The sequence below is a fragment of the Chlorocebus sabaeus genome, chromosome 27 (genome assembly GCF_047675955.1).
Source record: "Chlorocebus sabaeus isolate Y175 chromosome 27, mChlSab1.0.hap1, whole genome shotgun sequence".
NCBI classification, from domain to species: Eukaryota; Metazoa; Chordata; class Mammalia; order Primates; family Cercopithecidae; genus Chlorocebus; species Chlorocebus sabaeus.
Window position 1 is genome coordinate 11,971,972 of NC_132930.1, and position 16,187 is coordinate 11,988,158.

Sequence of the window (16,187 nt, forward strand, 5' to 3'; positions counted from 1 at the left end):
TTGCATTGACTTTCCATTCTTCCTTGGTCACTCTTCCCATTCCCCTCACTCTTGAGCCCTGAGATTACTTCTCCAAACAAGCAACCTTCCCTTAACTCAAGGAGTCTAGAAAAAAATAAAATAAAATAGAAAATAAAATAAAATAAAATAAAATAAAATAAAAAAAACAACAAACAACAAAAAGCCTACAAATGACCAGCACACAAAACTGTCATCCCAGTCTCTACTTTTTTGAATGGGAAGGAGCCCAAATAACACATACATATACTATTAGCTTCTTGGCCTAAAGAACTTGCAGTCAATCAGGGAACACTACACATATCCAAATAACTAAAATAAAATCGATGAAACAAAGCTATAAAATGGAAGTTCAGAGGTTGCTTAAATTTAGTGGAAAAAAAAAAAATCTTCTTGGAAATGACGGGTTTTTTTTTTTGTTTTGTTTTGTTTTTTTCCATTAGGTCTTGAAGGAAGACTTTAACTTTGAATTTTTCAATGTGTAATGATGAAGAATGAAAAGGCCATTCTAAACAGAAAGATAAAGAGAGCAAAGGCAGGAATACCTGGGCCTATTCTTGAACTGGTGTCCCAGTTTGACTGGACCATGAGGTTCATGAAAAACAACAGTAGGATAGGAGTGTGGAAAGTTATATTAAGACTATATTGTCAAAGATCTTGAAAGTCAAACCATGGAGTTAGAGCTTGGGGATACAGGAAAGTCATTATTTAAACTTCTTTGAAGCATAATAGTGGGAGGCAAATTCAAACCATGAAATGTATGCTAAAAATAGGAAAACTATTGTTCTGTAACAGAATTGCAAAAATCGTAAGAACTGGATTTTCCCATTTTCTCTAGGATGATTGCACTTTCTGTATTGAACTTCAAGATTTCATAACCAAGTTTCAACTTCTCAGCAAGCAGTTGTGTATTCATTTTCAAGGTCTATTTTAACAGTCTATTTTAACAAGCTGGGTGTTGTTAAACTGAAATTTATTCCCGTAGTTCTGGAGGCTGAAAGTCCAAAATCAAGGTGTTGGCAGGATTGGCTCCTTTTGAGAGGAGAGAGGAAAGGATCCATTTCTACTGGGGACAATCCAGTCTCTTTTCTTAACTCAGAGATGGTTGTCTTCTCTCTGTCTCTTCACATCGTCTTCCCTCTATGCCTGCCTGTCTGTCTCTGTGTCCACAATTCCTTTTTTTTTTTTTTAATAAGGACACCAAGTACGTTGGATTAGGGCCCACTCTAATGACCTCATTTTAACTAAGTACATCTCCCAACAACCTTATTTCCAAAGAAGGTCTAATTCTGAGGTTCTGGGGTTCAGGACTTCAACATATGAATGTTTGGAGACACAATTCAACTTGTTACACCCTGTAAATCCAGAAAAGAATTCCCTGAAAGGAACATAAAGTCACTTAGAGTTTATTTAACAAATTCAAAATTTTTAGACGTTAGATCAGTCCTATACATAAATAGCTGATCTCGTAAGTGGTTTTAAGGACGCTGGAGGGAGGTTGAAATTGTATTGGTGGAGTCTTCTGCCAAAGAATTCAAAGTTGGAAGATGAAGAATTCAGGACAAAGTATAGATAAATATCAACAATAATAAGAGCGATTTCACAGATAAATGAGAGGAAGTATTACAGAATGGGTAAATATGCAAGCCCTGAATCAAGTCTGGGTTTCAATTCTAGCTCCATCATGTATTTGCGGATGATCTTGGACAAGTTACTTAAACGTTCTAAGCATAGATTTCATTATTTGTAAAATATAGTCTTAGAGTATGTAGCTAAGACCTTTAAATTTCCAGCTATAAATTAAAAGACTGGTCAAATATGTCCACCAAACTACAGTTTTCACATAATGAGCTTTCCAAGTGGTACTGTTGAAGCCCTTTCCCTAGAACCTAGGTCAGAGGGAGCACACCGCACCCATCCTTCTTAAGGGTAAATGAAACTTGTAATATACGAAAACCTCTCCAAAATCCTCTTGTAATGTATAACTCTTCTCAGTCTCTCCAATTCCCTTCATTGGCTAGAGATGGATAGTTAGCAAAGGTCACAAAACCAGTTATCTAGTCTCACACCTCACTTCGGGGACCTCCACCAAAATTGAGACTAACCTAGTTCCATTTTATCAGCCTGCTATACTAGCGAGACTGCAGTGGGATGGGCATTTCATATGGCAATAACAGGAGGGCAAAGTAATTTGGATATATATATATCTCATTTGAAAATACTCATGCTCTTTGATCTGTCAGTTCTACTTTTAGGAATGTATCCTAAGAAAATAAGTTTAAATGTGAACAAATATTTATTTGTAAGTATGTTCACTGTAGGGTCATTAGCAACCATGGAAAATTTGAGACACTCCAAATTTCTAACAATGGAGGAATGTGTTTAATGACATATTGCACAACCGTTTAATATAATGTATAAGATTAAGATGGTAATTTTTATGTTATGTCATTTTCACTACAAATTTTAAAAAAATGTATAGGGCCTGGTGTGGTGGCTCAGTTTCTGTAATCCCAGCAACTCAGGAGACTAAGGCAGGAGGATTGCTTGAGCCCAGGAGTTCGAGGCTGCAGTGACCTAGGCTTATGTTACAACATAAATAAAAAGCATAGGATACAAAAGTATATGTACACTATGATTTCAACTAGGTTAAAATATGCATAGAAAATGATCTAGATGAAATATAAAAAAATTATCACTGCTTGCCTACAACTGGTGTTTGTTTTTGTTTTTATACTTTTTGGCACCTAAAAAATTTACAACAAACCAATAAGGAAATGGGGCTTAGGAGACCAAAAATAGGTCTCTCCCAGTGGAACAGTAGAGAATAAAGGTTAAAAAGCTGGGCTTTGTAAACTGGCATGCTGGGATTAAATCCTGGCTCAATTTCTCTGTAGAAGAGAAAAGAGAGGGCACAAATCCTCTGTCCGTAGATAAACTCCTTAACTCTTCCTAACCTCCTTTTTCTCATCTGTAAAATGGGCATAATACTGATACCTCTCTCATACAGTTGTTTTAGAAATCAGTGGTACAATGTATGTAATTGACTTATCTTAGAGTCGTGGCTATTTACTCTAGAGGTGGCAGACACAGCGGGGAGGAGGAGCTCTCGGATCTCCGCCTGAATTTGGCTACTTCCACCTTCTTTTAGTGACTTTGGGTGGTTATGTACTCCTTCTCTGCTTTATTATTGTGGAGATAATAAAATAAGAGTAATGAAAATACCTGTCTCATACTATTGTTACAAGGATTAAATGAGTTAATACAGATAATGTCTATAGAACAGTTCCTGGCATTAAGCAAAAGCTCAATAATGTTAGTTATTTTTATGTCATTATCATCATTCTTCTTGTCCTTATTATCTTATACCACCAAATATGGAACTGGAGCTGAGGTGCTGATTTTGTTTCATCTAGATTATCCTGGGCTTTCTAAGATGAAATAAAATCAGAAAAGAGACAAAAGTTACAGAAAAACTGGGAACAGCTCCATGTTAAACAAGCAAATGAACAAATGAGGCAAACAAAACAACTAAAAATGGCAAATGGGGAAATAAGAAATTGGGAAGTAAACTGTTAGCAAATATCAGAGATAAAATTCATATATATCAAGAACTAATAGAGTGAAATAGAAAAGCACTAAGATCTCCATTGATATGTGGGCAATAAGCATGGTCAGCTCAAAACAGGATCCAGTTAGAAAACAAACTTATGAAAAATTTCAACATCATTAATGCAGCCCAAGTGTCCCCAAGGTTTCTCATTTATTGAGTTACCACTTCCTTTTCATTTTAAGTAAAATGACTCAAGTCCCCAACCCTTATGGTTACAGGAAAACAGTTCCTCCTGAGGATTTCAGAGAAGAGCTGGACTTCCTGGCTGACTCTCACATTCTCTCCTTCTGAACTGCTTCTTCTGGTAGCTCCCTGTCACTTTGGACCAGTTCGCACTGCCTTCCTTGACTGTTCTGGAACTGTGTGATGGACTTCATCCTACTAGAACCCAGTCGCTTCTTGAATTCCCCGAATAAACACCCACCCGTGTGAATGACAAGCCTTAATAAAAATTCATTATCAAAGTTAATCAATAAGGTCCCAAACAAGATTGAGAGCCAGGGGACAGAAGTACCACCAATAATGATATAGTCACAGGCAGACCTATGAGGATGTTCATCTTTCCTTTAAGACAACTTGAAGTTACAGATATTTCTTAGAACTTAAAAAGTTTGATAGCCCCTTACCCAAAGAAATAGAAATGTTGGAAAATATGTTAAAGAAATTTCTATGAAATTACAACAAAATGACTAATTGCCAATGCAAGAGAAAAAATAAGTTAAAGCCTAAGTCTGGGAAGTCCACATCCATCTGATAGGTATTCCAGAATCAGAAAAAGAGATGAGGTGAAGACATTATAAAAAAATAAATAAATAAGACAGAGAAATCCCACTGAAGGACATGAATCTCCTAAAAGTACCCAGCAAAACGAACAGTTCAAAGACCCAAACCAAGGCACTTTCTCTTGAAATTTTAGACCATTGGGGACAACAATAGTAAAAGCTTCCAGAGAGAGAGAAAGAAAAAAGAAAGCAGGTTACATACAAAGAATCAGAAATCAGAATGGCCATCTCTCAGTACAATGCTGGAAGCTAGAAGACAATAGAACAATACCTTCAAAATTATATAGAAAAATCATTTGCAACTTATGACTTTATATTCAGTCAAACAATCAATCAAATATGAGGCATGACAGTCAAATTCTGCCTCCAAATTAACCATCAATGCATTTTCGGGAGACTACTGGATGATGAGTTCCACTACAACAGATGAAAATCAAGAAAGAAGATGCTGTGCATTCCAAGAAACAAGGGATCTAATGCAGCGGAGAGGAGCAATGGCTTTCCAGGGGAGCAGCAACTCGAAGTCAGAGGATGTCAGTTCTGCAGAAATCCAATGCACACTGGAACAAAATGACAGACAGTAATTTGAGAGGTGATTGTTTATTTGATAGATTTCATTATATTTCATTTTTTGACTTGAGAGCTGTTTGGGAATGTGAGGAAAATTATCATAGACACATTGAAAACTAACGAAACAAAATACAAGGCAATTATTAACTACAAGAAAACCAAAAAGTATAATCATAGATTGTAATCGTAGTGTATAATGTAGCTTTTAGTGAGGCCCAATATTACGTAGGTCATAATAATGTAAACACTGAACATTAATTTAACCAAAAGTAAGAGTTCATATCTAAATCTCTGCCAAAATATTGCTCTTTTAAAAAGTAAACCATTGAGACCTGGTGCAGCGGCTCATGCCTGTATTCCCAGCACTTTGGGAGGCTGAGGCGGGTGGGTCACCTAAGGACAAGAGTTCAAGACCAGCCTGGGCAACATGGTGAAACCCCGGCTGTACTAAAAATACAAAAATTAGCCAGGCATGGTGTTGCACGCCTGTAATCCCAGCTACTTGGGAGGCTGAGGCATGAGAATTGCTTGAACCTGGGAGGCGAAGATCACATCATTGCACTCCAGCCTGGGCAGCAGAGCGAGACTCCATCTCAAAAAAAAAAAAAAACAAAAAAAAAACACCATTGAGTTAGATAAATGCTTTCTTTTTAAAATCAGATATAAATGATACCAGCTTCTGTAGTGTGCTGGTAAATGTTTAACAACAGATTCACAGAAAAGGAAAACGCTCTGACAAATTATTAACGTTTTTTTCATTACTTTTGTAAGTCTAGAAAATTAACAAAACAATAACTAAAGTCCTAATTTATAGTGTTTGCCAATTTTATGGTGTAAATACTCCTACCTTGGTTGATTTCAAAGCACCAACATGACATCACTGAAAGTGGAGTTGGAAAGAGAAGTGCAGTATATCATTCATTGTAAAGTGTTTCCACCATACAGATATGGTAGACATAAATAACTCCCAGAACATAATGATAGTAAATATACAGTCAAATAATTAGGAATTGATGAGTTCTGAGTATTTACTACTTTTGTTTTAAATATACCTTTATTTATTTATTTATTTATTTATTTTAGAGATAGGGTCTTGATGTGTCACCTGTGCTGGAGTATGGTGGCACAATCATAGCTCACTGTAACCTCAAACTTTTGGGCTCCAGAGATCCTCTTGCCTCAGCCTCCCAAGTAGCTAGGAATATGGGCATGCCACTACACCTGGCTCATTTAAAAGAATTTTTTGTAGAGATGGGGTCTTGCTATGTTGCCCAGGCTGGCCTTGAACTCCTGGCTTCAAAGGATCCTCCTGCCTTAGCCTCCCAAAGTACTGGGATTACACACACGAGTCACTGCACTTGACCCTAAATATAGTTTATTTAAATGCAGGTATATATAATTTCATTTTAAATAATGATTATTTTTAACAACTGACTCATAAAATTCTTGAAAATTAAAAATTGGCTCTTATGAGCTGGTATAAGCTGGCTGTAGCGGAGCCCTGGATGTATTGAAATATATCTTAGTAAGCATGATTCAGTGTATAATTTTTCATATTCAGTGCAAGCAACAGTGGCATGTGGCTTGGATGCAAACGAGGAAGTCCAGGGGAATTCCTCATGCTGACATGTCTTTTTGGATATTTGTTACATGATCAAGTCTTGGAATTCTGCCTAACAGTAATGCTAAGCAACTAATTAATAAACTTATAATAATACCTAGACCTGGAAGAGAAATCCAGACTTTCCTCTTTTTCTCTGTACTCTTTTCTCTTTACCGCTCCCTTGTTTAGCTTTCTATTTTATTTTCTCCCTTCCTTTTCTCTCCATTTCTCTCCTGTTCTTTGCCTTCCATCCCAATTTTCTCTATTTGTGTTTCCCCTGTTCTTTCTCTTTTTTGCTTTCTCCTTTTGATCCTCTCCTTCTGGCGCTTTTCTCTTCTATTTCTCTCTTTTTCTCTTTAAATTTTCTTTAATATTTATTTGTCCTCCTTTTCTCCCCCATGACACCTCTAACAGATACACATATTCCTTCCTAAAGCCTTTGGGAGAATTTCTGAAGATGCAGGTTCTGAGTGATGGCTCTTACAACAGGACCAATCCCAGAGTGAGCAGGGTCAGTTGAGAGGGGAAGTGGGAGTGGGAGTCAGGAGGTAGCACATGGGGAAATGAGAGAGGAGAAATATCAATATTTGGTATCTTAGGGAAAGTTTTTTGGGTGCATTAGAGTTCAAATTTGTTGGCTCATTGTAGGACTGTCATTTATTAACCTAAGGCTCTAGTCCTGTTTGTCCAATATGGTAGCCACTAGCTGTGTATGGCTATTGAATGCTTGAAATGTGACAAGCCTGAATTGAAATGTGCTGTAAGTGTAAAACACACCAAATTTCAAAGACATTGTATAAAAAAAATGTCAAGTATCTTGCTAGTAATTTTTATATTGAGTACTTGTGAAATATTTTAATGTGGTGAATTATATAAAATATATTATTAAAATTAATTTCACCTTTTTTTTTGTCTTTTTAGTGTGGTTACCAAATCTCTCCAAGGTCTTTCAGGTTCCTAGCACATATCTAGGATCATTTTATTTTATTCTTTTTCTTTTCTTTTTTCTTTTTTTTGAGACGGAGCTTTGCTCATGTTGCCTAGGCTGGAGTGCAGTGGTGTGATATCGGTTCACTGCAACCTCCGCCTCCCAGCTTCAAGCAATTCTGCTGCCTCAGCTTCCCAAGTAGCTGGGATTACAGGCGCGTGCCACCATGACCGACTAATTTTTTGTATTTTCAGTAGAGACAGGGATTCACCATGTTGGTCAGGCTGGTCTCAAACTCCTGACCTCAGGTGATCCACCCACCTTGGTCTCCAAAGTTTTGAGATTATAGGCGTGAGCCACCGTGCCGGGCCAGGATCATTTTATTTGTTTGAACTAAAATGTTCTTCCCTCCATATACTCAAATGTAGTAAATGAATGACAAATGATTTAAATTTTCTAACCATGTGAGAATCTTACTACTTTTCATTTATTTTTCAGAAATAGCATTCAGAAAAAAAAAAAAGTTGTCACTATTTTCATTTACTGATACCAGTAATTAAAGTAAAGGAACTTTCCCCAACTAACACATGCTCCACACTAGACCCTGAGCCACCTACAGTGCCCTTAGGGAGAATGCAAGCCCAGGCCCTGCCTTCTACCCGGCAGCAGCTCTAGGTTATGTGACTTTCCCACCTGCCTGGATCAGGGCCAAGGCCCTCTTAAAGGCAAGAACTATAAAAATAGGCCGGGCGCGGTGGCTCATGCCTGTAATCCCAGGACTTTGGGAGGCCGAGGTGGGTGGATCGCCTGAGGTCAGGAGGTCAAGACCAGCCTGGCCAAATGGCAAAATCCCGTCTCTACTAAAAATACAAAACTTAGTCGAGCATGGTGGCGCACACCTGTAATCCCGGCTACTTGGGAGGCTGAGGAAGGAGAATCGCTTGAACCCAGGAGGAGAAGGTTGCAGTGAGGTGAGATCATGCCACTGCACTCCAGCCTGGGCGACAGAGCAAGACTCTGTCTCAAAATAATAATAAAAATAAAATAAGCTAGCCACCTGTAAGGTGGTCATGAATCGTCCGCCCAACAGAGACACTCCATCTTGCATAGTGAGGCAAAGATCTGAACAGATTTCCCATCTTGGGGGAGGTATTCTCAGAGCGAGCCTCAGCCCTGACTGTAAGCCATGAGCCTGGGAAAAGGCTGTAGGAAGACACATGCAGAAGCAAAGGCAGCAATAAAGAGAAGTGGGGAATAGAAAGAGAAGTAGATTGAGGAAGAGTCAAAGAGAATTCAAGTCACAGCTAAAGTGGAGAGCAGCCCAACAAGACAGCCTGACCAACACGGCTGCTCTGGGAGTCCCCAGAAGCCACTGCTCCAGGTCTCTACAGGGCCGGGCTGTGCTGCTGTATTTCCTTACAGCCTCTAGTGTCCTTAAAATAAACCTCCATCGCCTTGTGGTAACCCAAGGCTCTCTGTTCATTGCAACTTACGTGAAAGCAGAATCATAGAAGACCCACCTCTGGAATCAGAGGAAGACATAGGAGGGAAATGTGTGTGTGTGTTTGTGTGTGTGTGTGTGTGTGTGTGCACGCGCGCGCGCATGCATGTGTGTAGGGGCGGGGGAAGTTTTTTTTTAAAAGGAATAAAAATATTACATCTCAAAGTTATCAGCACATATGGTTCTGAGCATACGATTCTTGGTTGCTAGTTGTGAATAACGATATAAACGTTTTAGAAATCTCAGGTGAAGGCAGAGAGAGTATTACATAACCTCTTGGGCACCTAGAATGGTGAAAAAATTGTGGACTTTGGAACCAGACTTGGTTTTGAATCTTGGCTCCCTCCTCTGTTGGATGATGACCTTGTGGAAGTTTTTTGTTCTCTCTCAACCAGTTTCTTCATCTGACGAATGGGAATAAAGTATACGTTCTATGTAGTTTGTGGTGATGGTTAGCCCATATCTTATGTGCAATACTGAAGTAAATGCAAGCTTAATGATAATGATTAGATGACACAGACGACAACTCCTTACTTGGCTCAACTTGTTTTTGGTAAACAAATGTAAAAACACTTAAAGAAAACTTCTCCGTTTACTGACAATAAAGTATTTAAACATGTCCATTTCTGGGAAAAGGAAGAATATGTCTTTGGACAACAAAAACCCCAAGTGATTATTTTTCCTTGAGAGGGCAATATACAATGTGAGTGTGCTGATCATAGTAACTTGAGAATTTCTGAAATGAAAAAGATTTTAGAGCTTAGTTCATCCAACAAGCTGGGAATACCCTCTCCGACATTCCTGACGGGTGTACAGCCAGCGCCTGTCTTCCTCCGTCTGTGTAATACAGACATGTTTGTATATGTTTAGGTGAGCAGCAGAGCTGGTTTTGTTTTGCTGTTGTTTTTCTTTTTACATTTATTTATATTTTGTGTGACTTCCCCCTACAATACATGTGGAAATACACAGACTATATTTTAAATTTAGAAACCCCAACATGGTAGTCAAAAAAATGTATTTTAAGGCCGAGCATGGTGGCTCACGCCTGTAATCCCAGCACTTTGGGAGGCCGAGACGGGCAGATCACAAGGTCAGGAGATCGAGACCATCCGGGCCAACACTGTGAAACCCTGTCTCTACTAAAAATACAAAAAAAAAAATTAGCCAGGCATAGTGGTGGGCGCCTGTAGTCCCAGCTACCCGGGAGGCCGAGGCAGGAGAATGGCGTGAACCCGGGAGGCAGAGCTTGCAGTGAGCCGAGGTCGCGCCACTGCACTCCAGCCTGGGTGACTGAGACTCTATCTCAAAAAAAAAAAAAAGTATTTTAAGAACCCACGCACTCCCCAATTTTACATGACATAAATCTATTATAATCATTCATGTTTAAATTGATCATTCCTCCTGCGGACAAATCCATTTGGAAATTTTCTTCTCTACTCGTGATCTCCAGCAGTCACCCAAATCTTAAGTCAAGTATTAAAAAAACCTAAAAAATGTTGCTTTAAAAATTGATCTGTACTTTGCAATCTACATTTTTTTAAAATACCATGCTTATTTTATCACTTCACTTCAAGACAAGACCTCTAGATCAGAGGTCTCCAATCTTTTTGGCACCAGGACCAATTTCATGGAAGACAGTTTTTCCACAGACCGGGTTTGGAGATGGGGGAGAGATGGTTTCAGGATGATTCAAGCACATTACATTTATTGTGCACTTTATTTCTATTATTATGACATTGTAATATATAATGAAATAATTATACAACTCACCATAATGTAGAATCAGTGGAAGTCCTGAGCCTGTTTTCCTGCAACTAGATGGTCCCATCTGACGTGATGGGAGGCAGTGACAGATCATCAGACATTAGATTCTCATAAGGAGCACACAACCTAGATGCCTCCCATATGCAGCTCACTGTAGGGTTCACACTCCTATGAGAATCTAATGCTGCCGCTGATATGACAGGAGGTGGAGCTCAGGTGGTAACGCAAGTGATGGGGAGTGACTGTAAATACAGATGAAACTTCATTTGCTTACCCACCACTCACCTCCTGCTGTGTGACTCAGTTCCTAACAGGCCATGAACTGGTACCTGTCTGTGACCCAGGGGTTGAGGACACCTGCTCTAGATAACTCCTTCCCACCCTCTCCTGCCTGATTGCTGAAATTTTGGAGTCACCATTCCTATTCCTGCCCATCATCACATGACTGCCCCACCCAACTGATGAAAGGAATAACTGATCTGCACCTTGAAGAAAAGCATTGTCAAAGTGCTCTAAGATTCTGTGGAAAACCAGTATGGTGGTTCTGCAAAAAATTAAACAGAATGAATGGTCATATGATCCATGAATTCCACTTCTAGGTATAGACTCAAAAGAATGTTAAGCACCAACTTAAATAGGTATTTGTGCACCACATTCATAGCAGCATTATTCACAAGAGCCAAAAGGTGAAAACCACCCAAATGTCCGTTGTTGGATGAATGAATGAACAAAACGTGGGACTTACATACGATAGAATAGTATTCAGCCTTAAAAAAGGAAGGAAGGATTCTATTATTCTATGTAATAATAATAGAAATGATGTGGAAGAACCTTGAAGACATTATGCTTAATGAAATAAGCCAGTCTCAAAAAAACAAATATGGTATAACTCCACGGACATGAGGTACCTAGAGCAGTCAAATTCACACAGACAGAAAGTAGAATTATAGTTTCCAGGGTCTGAGGGGAGGGGAAAATCGGAAATTATTGTTTAATGGGCATAGAATTTCAGTTTGGGATGATGAAAAAGCTCTGGAGATGGGCAGTGGTAGTGGTTGCACCACAGTGTGAATATACTTAATGCCAGTAAATTGTACATTTAAAAATGTTTAAGTTCGGCCGGGCGCGGTGGCTCACGCCTGTAATCCCAGCAGTTTGGGAGGCCGAGGCGGGTGGATCACGAGGTCAGGAGATAGAGACCATCCTGGCTAACACGGTGAAACCCCGTCTCTACTAAAAATGCAAAAAACTAGCCGGGCGTGGTGGCGGGCACCTGTAATCCCAGCTACTCGGGAGGCTGAGGAGGAGAATGGCATAAACCCGGGAGGCGGAGCTTACAGTGAGTTGAGATCGCGCCACTGAACTCCAGCCTGGCGACAGAGAGAGACTTCGTCTCAAAAAAAAAAAAAAAAAAAAAAAAAAATTGCTTAATGTTGGGCGCGGTGGCTCACACTGTAATCCTAGCATTTTGGAGGCCGAAACAGGCAGATCACTTGAGCTCAGGAGTTCCAGATCAGCCTGGGCAACATGGCGAAACCCCGTCTCTACAAAAAATACAAAAACCTTAGCCAGGTCAGTTGGTGAGCGCCTGTAGTCCCAGCCATTTGCCGGGCTGAGGAGGATAGCTTGAGCGCAGGAGGTCAGGGCTGCAGTGAGCAGTGATCACGCCACTGCACTCCAGCCTGGGTGACAAAGTGAGACCCTATCTCAAAAAAAAAAAAAAAAGTAAAAAATAAAAATGGAAAGATAGTGAACATGGTAACTTTTATGTTTTGTGTATTTTACCAAAATTTTAAAAAGTGCTAAGATTATAATGAATATATATAACATGCAATACCACTAGCAGGCAGAAGAGGGCGGATGGGGTTTAAGCGTTACAGAAAAACTTGATTCAATTCGCTCCTGCAGCCAATTCTGACCGTGTCAACGAATCATCCACACACCTGCAGCTCTGCTGAGACCGTGCAAGCCCCGGGGTAAGAACCTTAGCTTTGTTTGTTGTAACTCTCATTAAAAAGATATAAGGGCTGCATGGGTCTTTTCTAAAGAGGAGATAATTCGAGCTAATATTGAGGGGAGGGAAGTAGGGTTATTTAGATTTTAGTATTTACTGTTTTGTCTAGATTAATGATTAGTGACCTTGGGGCCACTGATCTGAAGAATTTGTTGCAGATAACTTGAGATCGTGGGTTTCTTTTCACTGATTGCGGATCAAACCTGGTCAGCCCTTCTATTCAGATTGAACGGTCCCATGCATTGTGGCAAGTTTTCTCTAGCTCTTGTTTCCCCATGGTGTATGTTCACCTCTGCTGGGTGAAACCTTTGGCTATTTAAGGCATATTTGTTGCTCCTTTACCCCGTTGAAAAGTTTTGCATTTGTGTTACCTGTTTAAAGGTAGGGGCAGATCTGATGGATCTTGTACATTGCAGTTCTTATTCCGTTTCCTTCAGAAGTGGACAAAGAGGGCCATATGTGGTTGCTGTGAAGAAGAGGATGGTTAACAACCTGTGAGCATTTGATTTCTTAATGAGCTTTCTCCCAGACCACCTACATTGAGCTATTAATTAGGAATAGCATGCACTTTGAGTTTTATTTCAATTCTTGTGAACTTATAACCTTCCTAAGAATATTTATACGGGTAGGCAAAGTCTCTTGAACTTTGTGGCACCTAGCAGCCATGGCAGCTGGTCAGATCAATGGATTCAACCTCGGTGATTTGGTCCTTAGGATGTGATTACATCCTAAGCTACCTCATTTCAAGGTTTGAGGTGCCTTCCATTTGGGTTTAGCTACCATCCAGAAGGAAACAAACAGGTCTGAGTTCAAATCTCTGCTTCTTCAATTGGCCATCTTGGGCAAGTTACTTTACCTCTGGGCTTTAGCTCCTCCATCTGTAAAATATGAGTAATAATGGCCGCCATTTTGTGGAGTTGTTGAGGGATTAAACAAGATAATGGACAGAAAACACTTAGCTCCATGTCAGATACATAGGAAATACTAAAAAGAAGTCATTCTTACACTTATGTTGCAAAGATCATTCAACGTTCAATAGGTTCTTAATCTCTTTTCTATTTTTTATATCATTGGGAAAAGAGAAATTAGATGATTAAATATTCTTTGGTAAAACTCTAGTTGTCATTTGATGATGTCTTTTAACTTGGGCTTTTAAATGATAAGGTATTAAAGATGTATTAAGGAAGGTCATTCCCTGTTTTTTACCTGCTTTTAACATAGTAGTAGGGGTATGATATTAACATATATATACTATTGATAGAATACATCACCAACATGATGAAACCCCATCTCTACTACAAGTACAAAAATTAGCCGGGCGTGATGGCAGGTGCCTGTAATCCCAGCTACTCAGGAGGCTGGGGCAGGAGAATCACTTGAACCTGGGAGGCGGAGCTTGCAGTGAGCTGAGATCACGCCACTTTACTCCAGCCTGGGCAACAGAGTGAGACTCCATCTCAAAAAAAAAAAATGTTTACGTCCTACTTTTAAAATTGCTTTACTGAGGCCGGGCACAGTGGCTCACACCTCTAATCCCACCCCTTTGGGAGGCTGAGGTGGGAAGATTGCTGGAGGCCAGGAGTTTAAGACCAGCCTTGGCAACATAGTGAGACCCTGTCTCTATATAAATGTTGTTTTTATAAAATGTCATAATGCATAAGTATTGCCTGAGAGGACCTTTATTATTATTATTATTATTATATTAAGAGAAGTTAAAAAAGAGTTAATTCTTCTTCCATTACAGTCCCAGATAAGACTGTGGTATTGGGCAGGAGGAAGAAGTGGGTAAGAGAAACTCTGACTTCTCAGCCCAGAGAGTTCCAGCTAAAGCAACTGAGTTAGATTCTGCTGCATTCTTAAGGCGCCATGGCTGTAAGACCTAGAAGCTTAAAGTCAGTTGCTACAAATTAAGCACTCTATGAGATGATAACATTAAAAGCACCTTTGTCAACCTAATGATTATAACCGCCAGGGTCCTATCAAGCCATAATAGAGCCTGAGGCAAAAGAAACAATCAGTAATACTGATCCTGTCTTTAAGACAAATGTCGATATTTTGTTCAACATCAATTTTGGCATTAATTTTCATTTTTAAAAATATTTCATGTAAACATTATCTTGATTCCTGAGTTCCTTGGGATCCCCTTAACATTTATGCCTTCCTCGCTGCTCCCAAGTCTTGACCTGATAACTGCCACCATTTATTAAGTGTGATATGCTAGGCATGGTACTAAGTGATTTATATACATTGTCTTATGCCTCTTCACAGGCTCCATTTTACAGATGATAAAACTAAACCTTTCAGCAATTAAATAAATGGTCCAAGTTACATAGCTAATGAATGGTTAACACTGGACTTGAACACAGATCCATCAATCTCTAAAACCAAACTCATTCTTTTTTTTTTTCTGAGACTGAGTCTTGCTCTGTTGCCCAGGCTGGAGTGCAGTGGTGGCATCTCAGCTCACTGCAACCTCCTCCACCTCCTGGGTTCAAGCGATTCTCCTGCCTCAGCCTCCCTAGTAGCTGGGACTACAGGCGCATGCCACCACGCCCAGCTAATTTTTTTGTGTTTTTTTAGTAGAGACAGGGTTTTACCATGTTAGCCAGGATGGTCTTGATCTCCTCACTTCGTGATCCACCTGCCTTGGCCTCTCAAAGTGCTGGGATTACAGGCCTGAGCCACTGCGCCCGGCCCACCAAACTCATTCTTTAACCATCATGCCCTGCACTATATCAGGAATTCACAACGTAAATTCATTCATTCAACACATATTTATGAGAACATACTATGCCTCATGTTGTGCTAAGGATTAAAATGTTGAAATTCATACATACAAGGATTCATTCATTCATATGTGCATTCAACAAGTAGTTAATGAGCTGGCACCATGTGTCAAGCACTATTCTATGTGCTGAGGATACAGAAGTGAACAAGACAGACAGCTCTCATGGGAATGAATGGAGAGGGGACAGTTGATAAACAAATGAACGAAAGTTTATTTACTAAGAGGTCATTCCGAAGAGATCATGAATTCATGGAAAATTATTTTCTGCTTCTAGTGGCATGGACATCAAGATATTCTGAAATTTAATGTATAGTTTTAAGAAAACTGAAAGAAAATATAAAGTTGATCATTATACATTAGATACTATGAACACAATAATTTGAGTAGTAGTTACACTTCCAGGCCACAGTTGTAAACTGATTTTCTATTAGAAATATTTAAAAGTAGATGTAGAAAACTTATTCTTAAATATATAACAGTTAAAAAATCCAGCAGGAACTAAGTTAATTAAATAGAATATTCACATGTTTTTTTCTGATAATTATACTGTGTTATATTTACATATTAATGCAGTATAATATTTTAGTATATATTACACTGTAGGGA